Here is an 18,555-nt window from a genome sequence, read left to right as displayed (position 1 = left end):
AGAACACTTTGCAGTATAAGCAAATCCTCCATTTCTGAACATTAAAATTAGTCTTTTTATCCAAAGTTGGGCACAAGAGAAAATCAGACTAATTTTTAAAGCACTGAGCACTCAACAGCTCTGACTTCTGAAAGAGCCATAGGCTGTTGAATACATTTGAAGATGAAGCCATTTATTGCAGCACTTGCATTTTAACTTAGAAGACTAATGCTAAGCACTCATTTCCAAAAACCTTGCCATAAATGATTTGCCAAGAACACAAAACATCATATGATAGATGTAAACTAGGAGAAAGCCAGGGGATGTGACTTCTGATTTTGTTGCCAATCATAGTGTGTCCCAGCTCACTCCATATTTATTGTGAGTCTTAAAAGTTCCACCGCTGGTACTGTGCCACCAGGCATGAATCCCAAGTTTTTTGGAAACCCTGAGAATGTACACTAGTGACACCACATCCAGAAGGATGGTAAAGAGGTTCTGTATTGAAAATTTGTGTGGAATAGTTGATTTCTTGACTGTGCAGCCAGGCAGAAAAGTAGGGAGAAAAATTAGCTGTCAATCAAACCCAATGTGTTCTACAGCTTTGTAGGCATTTCTTTCTGGATTGAAAGTCCTTTTGAAAAATAGTGTTTGATTTCAGCCAAACCAGCCAACTTAGGCCTGCTATGAAATGTCCCATTTTTGGTATCTGTGCGAAAAAGAAAGAGCAGAGTAGGAGCATAGATGTAGAAAGTGGGGCTCCATTTGTCCCTTTTTACAGTGTAGTTTAGGTTTTTCAGGGTTCTCCCAAGGTAGAGGCAATCCAAATTGAAAATGCCTTTCTTCTCTTTGACAGTGTGTGAACCTGTGTTCAGGAAAAGGCTGTAACTTGGGGATTTATTGGGCATTGCAGGGGGGTGGGGGGGTGGGGGTACAACAGTTCTTGCTGCTGAAGCTGCCCAGGTAAATCCCTTGGGAGGCACAGACCCCGGTGTCCCAGGAGCCCCAGGTCCCAGCTCCCCTCACACCATGCCCAGGGTGAGGCATGAGCTGCCGTCTCTTCCCAACAACCAACCTGAACATTCTGAAATGGCACCCCAGCAGCTGGTTAGGGCTGTACTGTGCAAATCCACTTGCATCATCTCGAGAGCACAGAATCACTGCTATGTATGCTTAAGCTCCAAAAATCCCATTTGCCTGCCATGTTTCTGCTTTAAAATGCTGCCAGGTAGGAATTAAACTTAAAATAAAAGTGATATCCCCATGCAAAAGAAGAAAATTGTGGAAGTTATGTTTTTCCAGAATGAAAGTGTACTTATTCAAGTGTTTTATTGCCTTCTTGTAGCAGAAGAATTCTCATTGATTAAAATGTACTTAAGTAGTGTTTAAATACAGTCAGCTAAATGTGTGCATGATAATTTTATCAGCCAATGTGTAACTTCTTCAGGAATCAAGTCTGGTAAGGAATTAACTCTAGTTAATGTGTATATATTGCTGCTCTCTATTGGGTGCTGTGAGAACTGCCCAGTTAGGAATAATTTGAATGGGACTGGTCAAGTTAAGTGCAGGTAGGATGGATTAAAAAATAAAAGCTTATTTCTGTCAAAGTGTTGAGCCTCCAGAAGTTTTCATTCTGTGGTGTTTAGAATGGATATTCATTTCTTTAAACCAAACCAAAACATCACTAGTGTCTGAGCATTGTCAACATCCTTTTGGGCACATTTACAGTAAAAATTTTGAGAAATGCTATTGCCTAAATGAAGATTTGGGGATCTCATGAAGAGGTGAGGAGCTGGGATGGAAAGGGCTGAGCTGGCAGCCTGGCAGCAAGAAAAGAAGAAACGAAACCCCCAAGTCCCGCATGGCATCAGAGGGATTGTGCATGGGAACCAAAGCTTCAGAGAGGACATTTGCTCTGTCTTTAAGGCACATCTTCACTGCTTTTTGAGGTTTGGACACCTACCTCAGATACAGATCCCCTTCTCTTTGAAGAGTCTTGGTTTGGGGAGGGAAGATGACTATTAGGGAATGGCTGAAACAATTTCTCATGTGTAAGACAGCCTCAAATGTATTTCAGACTACTTTCTCCAGAAGGCTTGTTTTGGCCCCTTGTTCCAGCTGGACTCCAGCCTGCAGTCTCAGGCCTGCGTTAAAATGATGTTTGTACATCTTAATACAGCTGCAGATGTTGCTCAGCTATGATTTGCAAAAGGTCAATAATATATTTTTACGCACTTAATAGAAAGTATAAAAGTAAAAAGTGCCATCTTCCACAAATAATGTGTTTTACAGAACAGGTTTTCTGAGAGCTGGGCCATTACTATGTAAGTGGCTTTTTTCCCAAAGAGTTTTCTAATTTGCATGCGTACACTGTTTATTCTGGTCAGTTTACTGAGCAGCCATCCCTGGGCAACACACTACAACAGCACTCCTATTCTTTCAGGCATCACCCGTTCAATACTAAATCTTTACTAAGCAGATCCATCCAGAGATTACACATCCCTCACAGTAAAATAAATGTGACTGCTGAATACTTTGGAGATTGCTAAGGCTGAAACAATGGATGGATGTTGGAGCTTTCTTTTCTCTCCTCCCTCTGTAGATCACCTTCTTTTTTTGTTAGATATTTATTTTTAAGCCTAAAAATCTAAAATGGGATTCATATGCTGAGAAGGAGGCCTTATGAAATAACCTTGTGGGCTAAAGTGATTCTAGTTTTATAGGGAGAGAGGCAAAGAGGGACTAAAACAATCCTAAAATAGCAGGCATCAAAGAGGGGAGTGTGAGAGGCTATGAGCAACTTCCTCTCTGAGAACAAATTCAGGATACAGTTGTCTGGGAAAAAAAACCATAACTGTTTGTCTGATGATTATTTTAGTGTAAATACAGCAGCATGTTTTACAACTGAGCGGGAGACTTGCATTAGAATTTAGTCCTCCTTTATTCTCCTAAAGTAATGACATTGATTTCTACAAACCTTTGGGTTTATTTTCTGTAATGCTCAATTTTTGCTAGTGATATTTATACAGTGTTGAGTAATGGAGATGGAATAAGGTCCAAGGGACAAAAAGTGGAGAGAAAAGCAGAGAGGGGAAGAAAAAAAGGTGGAGATTTGGAGGGGGTAGAAACAGTGTGTGGGATTCACCCATGCGTATGAGTCCAGATATAGAGTGTGAGTCAAGAGGAACATTTGGACAGAGTCCACTGAGGGGTTTGTGGTAGGTTTAGCAATATCAGTGTACAGGCCCGCTTAACAATGGTTCTAGCATCTGCAGATATGGGCAAATACTGGACAGCGTGGCAGCTGTGTGGACTAGCTGTCTGTTGAAGATGAGTTCTTCTGCAACTGTCCACCTTACCTCAAGCTGCAATGGTTTCTTTTAGTTGTGGTGCCCAGTAGATTAGTGGGTCCAGGCACCTTGCTCATGTAAAACAAGACCCACAAGACCATGAAAACATTGAACAATCCAGATACCTTTGATTTCCCAAACGACACTGTGTCCACTGTGCAGCTGACTTGAACAAGGGACATCTTTTGATGTTCATATAGAACTGAGCTTGACTATAAGCAGGGCCATGATGGGCCTGTCAGGAGAGAGGGAGCATTACTGTATGTCTTTAATGCTGCAAGGTAACAGAGGATCCCATCAGTTTCAGTTTTAAATCCCACATTTTCCCTAGTTTCCTCACCGAGGGGAGGCCTCAGTTCTTGCTGGGGGTGTTGTTTGGAGACGAGTTCTTTTCCTGCTGTGTTCTCCGCTTCCTGGGGTTTGTTTCCTAATCTGTTTATGAAGGGCTGCATATTGTTCCCCGGGAAACACAGCCTGGTGCCAGCATGCAGCATTAGAACCCAAGCCATGTGCCCTCAAGAGCAGCTGGGGGGAAGGAAGACTCTACAGATCTGGTAAGCGCGGGGAGGAGGACAGTTAACCACTGCAAGAACTTCCAAGGGCACATATGGGCTCTTTGCTACCTGAAACAATCAGAGCTTTCTAAGAAATGTCACTGAGATCAGCAGCCTTACATCTATGATGGACAGGTATCTCTGTCATACAAGACGTGACATTGCTTATGCCCTAGTAAATAAAAAATTAGGTCTGAGGCCGTGAGGAGAGCAAGATATGCTGTTTCCCTCGGAGTCTGACTCGCTGTTGTGTAGCCCAGGGACAGGGGAAGCCGGGGACCACTGCTGTGGTTCACTAGCAGGTTTGGGGCATGACGTGTTGAACTGCTATTGCTTGTGGGAGTTTTAGACAAGATGCTCAATAGTCTGCCTCGGCCTTGAACTCTAAGGATAAATAATTGAGTCCTTTGAAACTAATGGGAGTTTTGCTCTGGATTTGGCAGGAGCCAGCATTTCACCCTTTGACACCTGCCCTTCCTTCTGGCTCTCCCATGAACTTCTGAGGAGCATGAAGAAGAGTCCGTGCTCCCTTTTGTTAGACAAAATGACCGGTGAGTGCTGATACCCATGAGATGCACTGGTTCTTGTTTGGCTCGAAGCCCTTCATGCTGCACGGACACCTTCACCGCTGTGCCAGTGAGCACAGGGCAGGTGCGAACCTTCTCTGAGGAGTGAGGCCAGACAGGTTCCTGCTGGCCTGGCTCCACCATCCTGCAGAGCAAAAGCACTTGCACAATGCCAGACTTTCCACAGTTGTGAAATATTTACTACTCTTGTATCCAGCATAATGGCAGGAGGATATACATGTACTTTTTATTCTTTTAACCAGACATTGTCACATCTTTGACCTTCCTGTTTGGTAGACTCGTTCCCTATAAGGAGAGCTCAGTGGCTTTGTTTCAGCACCTGTCAAATAGGGAATTGCTTCTTGTAACGATGTGTGTTGTCGCCTTCTGTTTACAAATATGGCCCTTTCTTCTTGGAAGCCATGTACTGCATAGCCTTGGGGCCATGCTTCCTGGCAAGCCGGCTGGATTGTCCATTACTCACTCTCAAGGAAATCGACTCAGCTTGAGTTCGTGTTTCTCAGAGCCAGGACGCAGTGCTTGTAATGAGGCAGAGATTAAACAAAGCTTGTATTTTTCCCTATCAGACTGTGACATTTGTTGTTTCCCAGTGCAGTGTCTTACCCTTCCCTGGAACACGTTCAAGATGCTGCAGTTATTTATTTTAATATAGGAGTGTTTTGTAGGATAGACAGGAGGGAAGGCAAATGGGTTACTATTAAAAATGTCACAAGAGAACTTTTGCAGGTTAGGTAGGAATGGCATAAGTACAATGCCAAAACCTATTAATCCCAAGTAAAATGTAGTTCTTGAGGAAACAAATAGAAAAGTAAAAAAAAGAAGCTGGGACACAAAGACTTGCCGAGAGAGGGTGATGAAGTATTTAGACTCCTCAAACTGATACCACTTGTCTAATTAGGTCTTAATTTCTAGATGTCCCAGTTCTCTCCTCTGAAAAACAAGACTTATTTGGAGGTGGATTTGAAACAAAATCCTATTTCAGACAACCAAAGGATGTGAAAAACTGGGGTCCTTGTCCAGTCTAACAACACAGCCTGCAGGCAGAGCGAGCTCTGCCTAAATAGGAGGGCAAGGGAGCTTCGTATCCATGTCACCTACCCAGTGTGGGGAGCCTAGCATCCCTCCCTGGTGGCTGAGAGGTTGGAGTTACCTTCAGCCCTCTCTGTCCTGCTGAACCCACATTTATATCTTCTAGATATGGGTGTATGACCATTTATTATGTTATTAATGGAAATAACTACCAGTAATAAATCTTCTGTATGTGCCATATTAGAAAGCACTCAAGTCAACAAATAAACATTAAGAATTGACCCTGAAGTGAGGAGCTGTGAAGTTGTACCTTGCAGGGCTATTCCCCTGTGGGAATGAGGGAGGGAGGAAGCGTAGCTTTGTGCATATCCATGAGCTGATGCTTGCAAAGCTTCTGAGAGTCCTTTGTTGAGATCAAAGATTCAGCTCATCTAAGGGTCAAGCCATGGGCCCTGGGAGTATTTTCAGCTGTGCCCCTCTCCCACAGGCACAGCCTACCCCTCCCTCTCATTTTCCTGATGCGTTTACAGCAGTTAGGATTATCTAAGTGTTGGCTGCCCTTTGTGACTCCTCAAGCCTCATCATTTTCATGTGATCCACGCACATGTCTGTGCAACTTCATCTGGGTTGAAAATGATGTTACTGCAAAAAAAAAAAAAAGCAACCAACCACCCAACCAACAACAGTCATGTATCTGCCTTAGGGACACATACTTGAGTCCTTCTGTCATGGCCTGGTCAGAGATTACATGCAGTTTAGTCTAGCATGTGGCCAGCTTCAACCTGTCTGGACTAAATTCCTCAGTACATGAAGCAAGAAGTTCATATTACTATTTTAACTAGTAGTATATCACATGAAAATGATCCTGTGTCCCTGTTCACTGGTGCAATAGGACACTAAGGCAGCTACAGCTTTTTGGACTTCTTTTGAGATGTGCATGGCACAAGGACAGCTGTCTACTTCAACCTGGGCAACACCAAGTCTGGTCTAAGGAGAACAAGCTCTCCTGGGAGAAGTTTGAGTCCAACACTGCCAGGGTAAGGAAGTGCCTAATGACAACACGTGCTGACAGGGTTAGGGGTAGGGTCATTATCTGGGGGGAAAAGGAGATAGATGCAGGTCTCTCAGGCAGCCCTGGAGAACATCCTAGGTACCAGAATGCCTGATGTTGGAGTAGGGCTTTCTTAAGATTTTTGTGGATCTTTCACTTTACATAAAACAAATAATTCTTCTTTGGGCCAGCAACAGCTATAATGTACTAGGGGTTATGAGTCTCAGGGTTGGTGGATGGGGTGTCCAGTGTCTGCTTCATTAAACGTGTACTCATTTTATAATACTAGAACTCCTCCAGCAGCAGACACAAAGGGAGCCCTATCCCTCCACATCATATAGTTTGCACTCTCCGTAGTGATGGAAGAATTGAATCTAGGGGAATCTAAACCAGATCTCCAGTGTCTGATGTTGCACCTGTACGAATGAGTAAATAAACCAGCCAAAACCCTCTTTTCTCATTCTGACACCAGCATCGTGGCCCAGCTTACTTCCATGAGGACGTCTCTTCCCTTCCAAATGAGACTGCTCTCTGTTCTGGGCCAGAACTATGCTGGAGACTGTGCTAAGAGTCCTGCAGGATGGACAAAGGGTGTGTGAAGTACCAGGGCCATGGCCCAGCCCTCTCGCTGCTCACCTTCCTGGTATAGGTACAGTCTGGCTGCACACTGCGCCTCTCTGCATCCTTCTTTTGCAAGAAAGGACTGACCAGGCTTAGGTGCCTAATTCTGGCTGAAGGGAAGAGGCTTTCTTATGCAGAGGCAGAGTCAAATCTTTGCTTCTCTGCTTAGCCTTAGTGGATAATTTGGGCAGTTCTCCTGTATCTTCTGTAAATCTCTTTTTAATGGCCTCTCTCACCATGAATCACAACCTGGGGCAGTGAACTGTAAAATTTGTACCTTACCACAAAGACCACGGGCAGTACCTAGATAAATCCCAGTTGTGAATCAAAAAGTCCCCAGCATTTTACATTTGCTATGAAATGCCGGACTCTGTGCACTTTCTGTAGGAGGCAGCTGGAATATAAACACAGGGATGTCTGACTGCCAGCAGCCACCCTCAGCCCCAGTTGGGGATAACAGCTTCTCCCTTGCATGTTTTCTGGCAGCTTGGGAGTCAGTCCAGATATTTTTCTCTCCTGCTCACCAGTCCTGGTGGTCCGGAGCGGAGACCTCACTGCTTTCCCCTTCATTTCACATGCCGTATGCACTTACTCAGTGGGCTCCATCACCATGGTCTTCATTGCCAAGTGACAGGTTGCTGGCAGTGGTATGTACACTTGATGCATAACAGCACCCCTGCACTCCTTCTCCCCTTCCTATCATCTCCCTTAAACAGATCATGTGTTAAGATTGGAGTTATGAGAGCAATCCCAGCAGGCCAGAGCTAAGCTCCTGAGTTCATAGCCCCCATCATTTTGCATGATTTCTAGCTCCTCTGAGTGGCTTCCCACACTCGTAGCAAGTGTTTTAAGAGCTCTTTGCTTTGCTTATGTGGATCAATCCTTATCATCTGCCTCTGAGCAGGACCATATTTGCACTGGGACTTCATCTAACAAGAGGCTGAAAGCCGTTCTGAAGCATGGAGCACCCTCGATTTCTAAAGAGGCCTTTCTGCTGTTTGCTTCATGCCCATTCCTTCCTTCCTTTTTTACCTGGGAGTGGGCCAGAGAACCCTGTCCTTGGCTCTTTTGCTGGTGGCATTTGGGGACCTGCTGGAGCTGGGACACCCCATCTAACCAGAGTCATGAAGGAGACAGCCTCCCCATGGGGCTGTGTGCCCTGTCCAGATTTGGGCTGCAGCCTACCCTATCCACTCCCTCTGCACAGCCCTGTGAGCATGACGGAGCAGCGAAAAGCAGTGCTGGGCAGACACCTGTGCTGGTTTTGGCTGGGATAGAGTTAATTTCTTCACAGTAGCTAGTATGGGGCTATGTTTTGGATTTGTGCTGGAAACAGCGTTGATTACACAGGGATGTTTTAGTTACTGCTGAGCAGTGCTCACACAGCGTCAAGGCCTTTTCTGCTTCTCACCCCAACCCACCAGCGAGGAGGCTGGGGGTCCATAAGAAGCTGGGAGGGGACACAACTGGGACAGCTGACCCCAACTGACCCAAGGGATATCCCCAACCTTATGACATCACGCTCAGCATATAAAGCTGGGCAAAGAAAAAGGAAGGGGGGACGTTCGGAGTGTTGGCGTTTGTCTTCCCAAGTCACCGTTAGGCGTGATGGAGCCCTGCTTTCCTGGAGATGGCTGAACACCTGCCTGCCGATGGGAAATGGTGAATGAATTCCTTGTTTTGCTTTGCTTGTGTGCACAGCTTTTGCTTTAACTGTCTTTATCTCAGGCCATGAGTTTTCTCACTTTTACCCTTCCAATGCTCTCCTGCATCCCACCACGGGGGGAGTGAGTGAACGTCTCTGTGGTGCTTAGTTGCTGGCTGGGGCTAAACCATGGCAAGACCCCACCAGCACTTTGGGGCAGATCTAGCCTAGTTCACAAGCCTGACAGGGTCAGCAAGACATCTAGCAGGGACAAGGAGGACTGCACTCAGGACAGAGAAGAGGTGCTGTGTCTGCACAGCTCTTCCCCTGGGGACGAGCTGAGCAGGGGACACCAGCCCTCTTCGAACATGGTTACTACTGTCCATCAGCAAATACACAGGGATGAACTCAGCATCCGTCCCTGCCGGTGTAAAAGACAAACTCCACACATGCTGTCACCCCATCTCTCTGCTCCACCAACAACAGTGGTTAAAATGGAGCACATGTTTGAATGCTTCACTGGGTCAGGGTCCAAATTTATTTGAACACTGGTAGGGAGCGATATACGGTTTAAGTGAAGACAAGCTGGCGGTGTGGATGGTTGGTTATTTATTTCCAGACATGGGTCTCGTGAGCAATGTAGCTCATGTGCTGGCTGTGCTGCTGACCCCAAAGGACTGTGCACAGCCTTTCCCTGCTGTCTGCAGGGAGTTTCACCAGCGCTGCCATGGTGCAGGGTCCTGCTGACTGGACCGTCACAGGGCTGCCACTAGCTTGGGAGGTGGTCACTAACAGCACTGTGTGACCGAACTCCTTTACAGGAATGGTGAAGTATTAACCCACCCGTGTTGTGCCCCTACAATCAACCAGTTGAGGTCTGGTGGCTGGGCCAAAGGGTTTGGACCTCCTGGGCTCTGCTTCTTGATCTGGAATTGATACAGAAAGTGCTGCTTCTCCAACGGAAACCAAGCCACACTCCTCTTCATTTTAGTGCGCTTGCAGCGGGTGATTTAAGCCCTGTGGTTAAGCCTGCCATTGCTGAGTTGCAACTTCTTGTTTGTTTTGGGACCACGCCTGAGAACATTGTGTATGAATCAGAGTACTGCTGTGCTAGATACTGTAGAAATACGGAACAAAATAGAGACCTGGGTACATCTAACTTGCAAAATATTAGGCTGGTTCGACTCAGTGATGAAGACACAGCACTGGTTGCTTTAACTCTTGCATGGACACCAGTTTGGATGGTAGCATGCCCTGAAATCACTTCAATACTCACTGTGAGAACTCAGGTTAGGTAGATTAGCCTGCCCTGGTGGTGCTGGCATGCAGCAGGCATGGCAGTAATGACCAGCAAGGTGGTCATGCTCTTACTCTTATTTCTAAACAGATTTTCTACCTGTTGAAAGAGGAGGGGGGATGAGGGTGCATTTGAAACCATCCTGGGGGCTGGGGAGAAGAGAAAGGGAGGAGCGGGACAGCATGGAATGTTACCACTGTATGGACTTAAAAGCTCTCCCCAAAAGACTTCTGTGAGATGTTAAATCAGCAGAGAACATATAAGTGAATGAAATAGGGCTGTTTCAAAAAAAAATCTTGATTGCATTCATTGAGAATGCAGGGTGAAGCTTTCATTTCCTTCGATCTTTATTAGTATTTGCAGCCCTTGAAGCTGCAGATGTCCACACAATAAGTAAGCACAGAGCATGCCCAGGGCAGACACAGAGGAACGGAAAGGAGGGAAGATGGCATTGCTCCACATTTATGTTTCCTTGGTGCTGGAAAACCATCCAGTGCCAAACAGTGATTCGGTACCAGAGTAATGGGAGGCTGCAGCTGATGCACAAACCGCTCTGGCCCCAAAAGGCTCTTTCGGTGATCAGGACTGGCTGGAGGATGCAAATGTCTCAGACCTCTCTCTCTTCTCACTGTAGAAATACCAGAAAATAGTGTAGAATGAGTGCCACCTCTGTGGCAGGAATATCCTGCAAATTGGGGGCATTTTCCTGTGACGGGTACTGCTCACTTACGGCGCTTGCAGGTAATGTGAGGGCAGGATGGAGAGCCGGGCTGCCACTTGCGGTGTTTCCCCCCATTATTTGAGTAGCAATAATGCCAGGGACACCAGCCAGGGAACTTTATACCACCCTGACCTGCTATTCAGGGAACCACCGCGGTTGTTACTGCAGTGTTTTGTTTTTAGCACAGAGCATATTTACAGAAAGAGAAGTTGGAGCACATTCTAGATTTTTTTTTGAGATGAAAATGCCCCATGGTCACTGCCTATGGTGAGTGCAGACTCACTGGTGGCACAGAAAGTGGTGGTGCAGCTGGAGGCTATGCTCTCTGTGAGTTGAGGAGGGGGTTGAGGCAGAGCACAGCAGCTTTCGGGTACCCGTCCCGGTGAGTGGACTGCTGTCTGATAGCCATGTATGTGGCTGCTTGGGCTGGGAAAAATAACTATGGGACAGCCCATGTCCTTGTGGGAGCAGCCACCTGGTTTTAGGAGAGTGCCACAAGAAGAGACTGTGCTGATCCCAGCTCTTTTCTTAGGGCTGCAGGTTTTTTCTACCTGGATCCTGAGGACCTAGTTCTGAGCAAGTACCTTTGACTTTTTGGGTGTGCTCCAGACTATTTGCTCCAAAAGTCATAGAATCACAGCATGGTTTGGGTTGGAAGGGACCTGTAAAGATCATCTAGTCCATCCCCCTGCCATGGGCAGAGACACCTTCCACTAGACCAGGTTGCTCAAAGCCCCGTCCAACCTGGCCTTGGACGCTTCCAGTGGCGGAGCATCCATAACTTCTCTGGGCAACCTGTTCCAGTGTCTCACCACTCTCTTTAATTTAATTAAATTAAAGCTTAAGGGCATGGAGAAATAAATATTTAAAATCCAGGCAAGCGTCTCTTCTTCTCTCTCCCCCTCTCCCTTGTGGTCCTGCTTGAAAAGCAAGAAGCCGTTTGGGCATCCTTACAGGGGCTGTCTCTGCTGGGTACCCATCTTCCCAGCGGGTGAGACACTTCTTGAGGCTCAGGATTTCTTCTCCACTGAGCGACAGCAAACAAACAGAGCCAGTGCCGAGGGGACGGGGTCGTCTGTCTGGGGTCAGGTCCTTCCTCGGCAGCCTGTGGGCTGGTGGGGCCGGTTTCCCTCAGTGGGGCTCGGGCATCCCCCAGCAGCCTGTAGGAATGACTGGAATTCAGCATGTCGTGCCGGCAGCCCCCGCGGGTCTTGCCGACAAGAAATGCCCATGCTTTATCTGCTGGGCTGTTTTGAACAATTGGTAGGAAACGGGGCAGAATAAATAGTGCTGCTTGACCTCTGGCCTTTCCCCTTTTGTCCACAGAAGTTCAAGAAATTCCAGGGGCTGGGAGCCAAACATCTGTGTTTCCCCTTGGGAGGTGCCAAACGCTATGTTCCCCCCGTGAATCGGGCAAGGTATATTTAGAAAATGAGATTCAGAAACCACCGGCGAGTGGGCGAATACATCTGAGCTGTTGCTCTCCTGGTAGAAAGTTTGCATAAGCTTGGGCACATATTTATATCTTCATCCACATGCACTGAATCCTACATACATAAACACGAACTGACAGGCACTGTATTTTGTAAGTCTGGGCTTATTTTGTTGATGCCGATAATTTTAAAAAATGGGGATTTGAGGACTGTGGGCCTGGTTTCCAAGCTGAAATGTAGGCACCCTGTGCCATGTGGGACACCCTAGGGGAGCCGAAATGTCTGCCCTGATTAGGAGATGGGCACAGAGTTTGCAGCAGTAAGGGAGCAAAGGCCAAAGGGCATCTTAAATAGCACTGGGCACTGCTGGTTAGGCAACTAAATAGAACCTAATGCCACTTTTAAAGAGAGCAGCTGGGACACCAGCAGGCTCTAGCGCTGCCCACTTCTGCACTCAGGAGCTTCACAGCCCACCGGCATCCGAGCTTCTCAGGGGTCCCCAATGATGGACTGAGACCCTCTCGTGGGCTGGGAATAACTAACCCACCTGGTCTGTTCAAGCAGGGGACTTTCCTCCAGGCTTGCTGCTTGCAGAGACAGGAGATCCAACCTTCCAGCAGCCTTTAGGGGACTGCAGTGGGCGAACTGGGTGGGTCCCGTGTCTTTTCCAGAGAAAGCGATAAAGGGTGAATCGAGCCCATACGTGGAGCCTCAGCTCTGCAGCAGCTGCCTTGCTAGCTTGAACAGCATTTCCAGCATCAGTGCTCAGAGTAGGGCCACAAAATGACTGTTTTTTCAGTAGCACACTGTGTTCCCACTCTCTACTGTGTGAAATCGTTGTGTGTCATGAGGGCCGCTTCTCTTACTGCTGACATCAGCACCTAAGCTGCTAACAGCATTAGAGAAGTACACCAGTGTGAAGTTTGAGGTTGGAAACATTTAATTTTGTCGTATGCCAGGTGGGGAGCCCCGTGTAGACTTCTGCCTGGTTCTGCAGAACAAGGTCTTGTCTTAATTGCATCAACCGCCAACAGCATCTGTCATGTTTTCAGCTTAGGACCTTGTTTTCTCAGCCGGCAGAGTTGTGAGAGCTCGGGCAGGGTGACACAGCTGCACCAGAAACAAGGCACCACCTCTTCCTCCTGAGAAGCTGAAGGTCGGAGAACAAGTGGGAAAGTTCAGGAGGAGCCCATGGAGAAAAGAAGTGCGAAGGTCCCAAAACGTGGCTTGTTCCTTATGGTATTGCATGCGCTGAGACCAAGCACCTGGAGTCTGATGCCTCTTGGGTGCGCAGCTTGGACCCACATTGCATGTCCTGGAGAAAGGTGGCTGGAGAAAGGAGAATCCTGGGGTTAAGTAAAAGCTTCAGAGAAATTCTATCTTATCATGCTTCATTTCCGAGGCTGCAAAAATGAGAAACCTCCCAGTTTTGTTATGGGCCAGGTTTAGTAGTGTCTGAGAGGAGCTACTGGGAGAAACGCTTCATGGATACTGGCAAATGAAAAAATAATAAAATAAGAAGATGAGTTACGGTAATTTGTTGTTTAGACATATTCAGTTTGTCCTTCTGACCTTTGGAGGGCAGATGGGAAAACAAAGTACTTCAGGTTTCCTGATGGCTTATTGGGAACAGTTTGTGTTCAGGCTATTGCCAAATTTCAGCAGAATGTCTCCTGAGGAGCCGAGGAACGACTCGTGACAACCAAGATCCCTACCAATTTGTCTTGTGTCCACTCTGCATGTGTTCTGGATCCTGATCATACATGTGGGATGACTGTAAGGTGGTTGTTACAAACTGTTCCTTGAGATGTTTCACCATGACACTCAGCACAGGATATACAATACCATTAAAATAACTCGTTACCAAGTTGCTTATGCTGATCCATTGCCAACTTGTTTAGCAATACTTCCCTGTGCACTCTCCATTTGCCATAAACAGGCGCTCCAGCAGTGGAGTGCATCTGGAATCTGGAGTATATTTTTGCAAGCCATAAAGAAAAGCTGTGTGTCTCCATAGCAGATTATAATATTTTGATATTTCCCAGATCACTTGTGCTCTCATGCTTTAACACTGCCCAGAGTCTTTCAGAAGAATCACACACGTGCCCTAAATAATGTAGGCTCTGTGCTTGTGATATTTATAGCCGTGCAAACTTGCCCATTTCTGCCTGTGTTGTTTCAAAAAAATCCTTGAGTGATGGCATTTTTCATCTTCAGTGTATTTTTCTTCAGTTCTGGACACTGAACATATTTATAATTACTGCTGTTATTGCTGCTGGTTGCCTTATTAAACCTACAACGTGCACTCAGATTCAAAGGTAGAATTCTAATTACAGCACAGGCTTGGGGAGAAAGGACAGCATTTGGAGGTAGAAAGGACTTACACAAAAACCAGCATGCTTCCAAGAGAAGAGGCAGTGCATATTGCAGTCACTTCCACTTCCCAGAAGTGATCCTGTTTTATTTTTAAGTTCTTGTATTTGAGCATCCCTCTCTGCAGCTCAGGAAAGGTTGTGTGACATCTTGTGCCATTGTTCATGTGGGATCACAATGGCTATTCACATCAGGGAGTTGTTTCAGGGGTCATCCAGCCCCCCTCTAATGGCTGCAATGAATCAAGCTGCGTGCAGCCATCAGATAATCCCGCAGAAGAATTCAAAACAGGCTTATCTCCAAAATACAGAAAGAAAATAGGAGCATGTGAGTATCATTGTAAGTGGTTTGCTGGAGTGACAGAAGTGTGCAAACTCTTTGCGATGTTGTGTAACATTGCTCTGCACATGTTCTCCTCCTTCTGCTTCTGCAAATCAACCATTTAATGTAATTATAGCTGCTATTGGCAAAAGGCACTGATAGCACTAGCTAGCTTCTGAAGAAAACTGCTGTTGAGACGGGAGTGCTTTCAGCTCAGAGACATTTAGAAAGAGATCGAGAGGACACTCATCTTTCAGCCTTATGCAGTCCAGTGATAAATGATCTTATTGTCCCCTTGATGGTGTTTGCCTCTAGATTATAAATAATGATCTGGAGTGGCCAAAAATCAGGCTTCTTTCTCATCCCTTTGTAAGGAACTGTGTTATCACTGTCTCTGGTCACATTTTGTCTGCATTTGGAATCCCAGAGACTGAATCCAGAGCATCATTTACAGGGCTATGAAAAATAGACTGTCATGGATGCCCATTTACATGGCAGACTCTTTAGGACAGGTACTGATGTGAGAACTTAGATCCAACCAGAAGATGTGTATATATGTCTATGTATGTATTCACTTATTAGGTACATATATCTGACTACTCTCTGTAGAGAACTTCTAGAATTTCTAGCAAAATTATTGGCTTTTACCTACTGCTGCGTGCAAGAGGGGCAGAGCATTACTGACTGGGTTTAGGTGGCTTTCAAAGGAATTTAACTCGGTTATTGTAACTGCTTGTCTCAACTGACTCTGCAGGGAGCCATGGGCTGGCAGTCCTGGGCAGCAGATGGTCTTAATTCTCTTGAATTTACTACTTGATGCCTCTGGCTCCCTCCTGCAATAGTATCAGTGACAACACAAGTGTTGGGTTTGGGGTTTGGCACCAAATCTGAGCAAAACCTTTGGATTCCCTAAATCACAACAGACTAACCCCTGGCTCTGCACTGTCCCTGGAGGAAGAAGAGTTTTGCACCTTTGCCTGGCACAGGCACTCTCCCCGCACGCTGAGTGAGGACGGTTGAGCTGCTGGGGAGGCTTTACTGTCTCCTGTCCCAGAGGGTAGCAGTGGCCATCCTTTGCCCATCCTCACTGTATCTTATGCTATCAATAGGCCAGGCAGGAGTATGGCAGAAGTATGAAGCTCAAACAGGAGGGCGTGATTCACATTATGAACCTGCAAAGGGGAAACTGCTGTCTGACTTGTGTGCTAGCTCTTGTCCTTTCATAAAACCATCTTCAAAACCAAAGAGGAGTGGAAATGTATTTCTGAATTTGATAAAAAAAGAAAGAGGAAGTATTATTTCAATTTATCCTCCAGGGTTTGCTCTTCAGTGACGAATCATGATAGATAAGTTACAGAAAGCAGCATTTTCATGGTGCCATGCCCACGGCCACTCAGAGGAGAGAGGAGTTTGCAGTTGAATGCAACAAGGGCTCAGTGAGACTTGGGGCTTCTTGTGCTGGGTGCTGTATAAAGACAGAGCAAAAACAGGGCTCTGCTCTAGAGACAGGCAAAGAGTAGAAGGAAGAAAGGGTTACTTTCATCCTGGAACATGTGAGCACGGAAAGCACAGCACTGGTTAAAGAATTTACCCAGCACCTGGTTCAGCTCCTGCCAAAGAAAGGATGCTGTGTTAATGGGACATTTAGTCTGACTGCTCTGATATATTGGGTTTATCTTCAGCATCACCCAGAAAGTCTGAGGCACTGCCAGCAACTGAACTGAGATATTTTCAGTCTCAGCACAGGGCACTCACCAGAAGATATGATAAGCATGTATTATGATGATGGTGTGTTTCTTATCCCAACAGTTTCTCAAGAAACTTTAGAAACTTCAGGAAGTTTTTCAGCACATTTAGAACATGTTCATGGACTCAGGGGATAATTCAGATCAGAAGGGACCTCTGGAGAGCCTGTGGTCCAGCCTCCCACCCTTGCCTAAAGCAGGGCTGAAAGCCTTAAGTGTCAGGGTCTAAGCCTGGAGTGTCCCCTCAAACCCCGCTGTTGCTGGGCCCTCCCTTGCACCCATTCAAATCGACAGGTCTTTTCCCAGTGGCTTTAACAGTATCTGGTCTTTTATTAGCACTGCTTCTGTCTAATCTGATTGTAGAGCACTTAAAAAGGCTTGACCCACCCTGCTCAAGCCCTCATACCTTTCTGGACCTATGGTTTCATCTTTCTCCCCTAAAAGCAGGTGGCTTTTGTTGTTATTGTCCCCATGCTGGGTCAGGGAGCCTGATGTGGCACAGCACGATATGCCGGGCTCAGGGCTGAGCCTCCCGATGTGCAAAGTCATGCCGCCAGAGCAAAGTGTGCTCAGAAACCCTGGCAGGCACTTTGGTGGCTGAGCAAGCAAAGCAGCCTCCTGACACTGCACAGGAATGCCCCCTGCTTCGTGGGATTTACACAAGGATAATCCGAGCTGACAAGTTGAGATCCCAACCTCCGGGGCATTTCTGCCATCCCTTTGGGCTCAAGCAACAACTAGCTCTGTTTGGATAAAGCAGGAATGAGCTTTCTTCCTTGCTGCTTTGCTGTGTCGTGCCTGTGTTTGTGGGTTTCCCCTTTTCGGGTTTCTGAATAGCAGTGAGCTGACGGGCTCTCTTTTTATCTCAGGAACCAGTCTGATGCAGGCAGCACCTTGGCAAGTCCCTTCACGCCCCTTGCCCCTTCTCCAGCACCCTCAGCCCCGACCAGGGGTTGTCAGCAGGGGCTCTGCATTTTTGTGCTTTTCCTGCTGGGTCTGCTTGAGACATGCCAGCTATGGTAGTTATTTTATTGTTGTGGTTACCTGGAAAAGGGCTATTTTAACACAAAACTGCTCATGCTTTACTTACTTGAAATGCTTTCTGTGAATGCCTCACACTGGGCTTGACTTTGAAGGAATTTTTATTTGAGAAACTTTGCATTCTTCCGAGCTTTCACTCTTTGTTATGCCTCATACCCCAAATTACATCCCCAAAAGAGCAAAGAGGAGACTCTGTGGCAGTCCTTACAGTTTGGGCTGGGATCCAAGAAGGCCATTTGCCATGGTGGGACATTAAGGTCCTTCCAAGGGAGCCCACAGCACTACCAGCTCCCAGACATCCCAGAGGGTAAGCCACAGCATGTCATTAGTGAGAGTAGTATAAATCTGGCATAAATCAAAGTGCTTTGACACCCTTTCCCATTGTGTACATGAACACCATGTTCAAGTAAATCAGTGAAATCAAAGCAGCACGATGAGAGAAGTCAATTCAGGATTCATGCACGTGTCACTGGCAGCAGAATCTGCCTGTTGAATATTAAAAAACTAAACCAAAAAGGAATTTACAATTTTTCTGAAATATTCAAGCCTTGGATGAATAGCTGTCTCAAGATTATTCAGATGTGCTTTTGCTACAGCACCATATGTATTTAAAAAAAATCAGGTTAACTCTGTATGTGAGCATCTGTATTGAGTGAAGGATGGACATAACTGCACGTTGGGGCAAGTACACATAAGAAGTCTGGTGGAAATCCTGTATAGGAAGTGTCCAGCAGTTAAAAATGTGACTGTAAAATAATAGTAACATTAAGTGAAAGCAAATTTATACTCACCATTGGTGTTCAGGGGC

At 46.3% G+C, this 18,555-nt stretch overlaps 1 long non-coding RNA gene across 2 annotated transcripts; it reads left to right on the top strand.

The window, feature by feature from the left end:
* The first annotated feature begins 11,113 nt into the window (after window positions 1-11,113).
* LOC128151919 (uncharacterized) lies at window positions 11,114-13,803 on the top strand. 2 transcript variants are annotated; one of them, XR_008238498.1, is made up of 3 exons: window positions 11,114-11,216; window positions 12,161-12,252; window positions 13,341-13,803. It is a non-coding gene; the product is annotated as an uncharacterized LOC128151919 (long non-coding RNA). The 2 variants fall into 2 exon arrangements; XR_008238497.1 differs by having other exon boundaries at window positions 13,320-13,803.
* Window positions 13,804-18,555: the final 4,752 nt, after the last annotated feature.

The sequence above is a fragment of the Harpia harpyja genome, chromosome 15 (assembly GCF_026419915.1).
Source record: "Harpia harpyja isolate bHarHar1 chromosome 15, bHarHar1 primary haplotype, whole genome shotgun sequence".
NCBI lineage: Eukaryota > Metazoa > Chordata > Aves > Accipitriformes > Accipitridae > Harpia > Harpia harpyja.
This window is presented reverse-complemented; position numbering and strand designations above follow the sequence as displayed.